Source organism: Salvia miltiorrhiza, chromosome 7 (assembly GCF_028751815.1).
Source record: "Salvia miltiorrhiza cultivar Shanhuang (shh) chromosome 7, IMPLAD_Smil_shh, whole genome shotgun sequence".
NCBI lineage: Eukaryota > Viridiplantae > Streptophyta > Magnoliopsida > Lamiales > Lamiaceae > Salvia > Salvia miltiorrhiza.
In genome coordinates this window covers 20,737,114-20,738,494 of record NC_080393.1, presented here as the reverse complement: position 1 = coordinate 20,738,494, position 1,381 = coordinate 20,737,114, and the positions used below count along the sequence as shown (strand labels likewise).

The window sequence follows — 1,381 nt, the reverse complement described above, 5'->3', positions numbered from 1 at the left end:
TTGAAGAGACTGGAATTGCTTTACTTCGCTATACTGTACTGTATTACAACCAAAATGGGAAAATAGCTTCAACTCTACTCTCAACATAGCCAATTCAGCCGCTACACAACTGTCAATGTCATTTTTACAGACATCATAATTTCCAAAAAACTAAACATTAAATAAAAACGAAAATCAGCAAAAATGTGCTTAGCCGCCGCTGCTGCTGAATTTCCGACTAATAGCCGCCGGAGTCAACTCTCCCCCTCCCCTTATTGGCTGGGGACGCAGCACATACAGATGCACAAGCGGCATCGCCGCCTCCAAAATCTGGCAGCCGCAAATCCGCCCAGCCAACCGCCGAGCACCTCTCAAGCGGCAGCACCGCCCTCTGTATAATGTAACCCTCCAAATCACCTCTTTCCAGTTTCCGGCGAAAAGCCACTAAATTGGACTCCCCAACTCGTCCCCCTCATCTCATAAATCAACGGCTGCCTCTCCATCCACCAACAAGACCAATCAAAGCTGCAAGAACTCCCCACTCAAATCTATCCCAAATTACAAAAACTCCAAAAGGGAAAAGAAATTATAGAACGATTTACCTCAGAGAGCTACCAGATGCGACTTCCCCAACTCGTCTCTCTCATCTCATAAAACAGCAGCGGTCGCCGGAGACAACACATCGCCGCCCTCATCTGTCCTCCAGCGGCCAAGCCACAGCCGCCGCCCTCTCTTCCTTTCTCAGTCTACTCTTCTCCCTCACGCAAATCACAGATCCGGCCAAGAAAAACCACAGATAACCACAAATCTCTCCAAGAAAAACCATATCCGGTCAACAAAACTCTCCTCCTTCAATTATACGGCGAAGGGCGTCGCCTCCGACCGCCGCATGCTTCGCCAAACAGCCACTGAGCTGCGCCTAAAAAGAAACCCTAGGCACCAACCGCCGCCAAATCATCCCTACTCGAAGCAGTTACGACCGCCACCGCAGCGGCCCTCCTTCCGGCGGAGCCAGGATCTGAACGGCGCCGGCAAAATGAAGGCGGCTGTCGTTTTTTGTCGACGGGGAAGTGAGACGGGAAGAGAGGGATGTCTCCCCTCTTTTTCGAACCAGATGAGAGAGAATGGAACGAGAAAGAGAAAATGAGATGGGAGAGAGAAAAGATACTCCCCTTTTCTTCTTCATTTGGACCAGACGGGAGGAACACCCCTTTCTTCAATTTCTTGACCAGGCTGGAGAACAATTGATTTAAGAAATCGATAGTGCAATTCGAAATATGTCGCATTACAGGCTGAATCATTTAGTTATTTCGACAATTAGACACAGGCTGGAGTAATTGGAAATTCGTCCACTTCAAAATATTACAAGTTGGAGCATTTAATTATTTCGACAATTAGACCC

At 48.2% G+C, this 1,381-nt stretch overlaps 1 long non-coding RNA gene across 1 annotated transcript in view; it reads right to left on the bottom strand.

Annotated features, from left to right (window-relative positions):
- The window catches only part of LOC130993336 (uncharacterized), a 1,588-nt gene continuing 207 nt past the window's right edge, over positions 1-1,381 (bottom strand). Inside the window, exons 1-2 of the long non-coding RNA XR_009091637.1 lie at positions 582-1,381; positions 1-504 (exon numbers count right to left, since the gene is read on the bottom strand). The exon at positions 582-1,381 is cut by the window's right edge and continues 207 nt beyond it. This is a non-coding gene — a long non-coding RNA (uncharacterized LOC130993336). The remainder of the gene's footprint in view (positions 505-581) is intronic.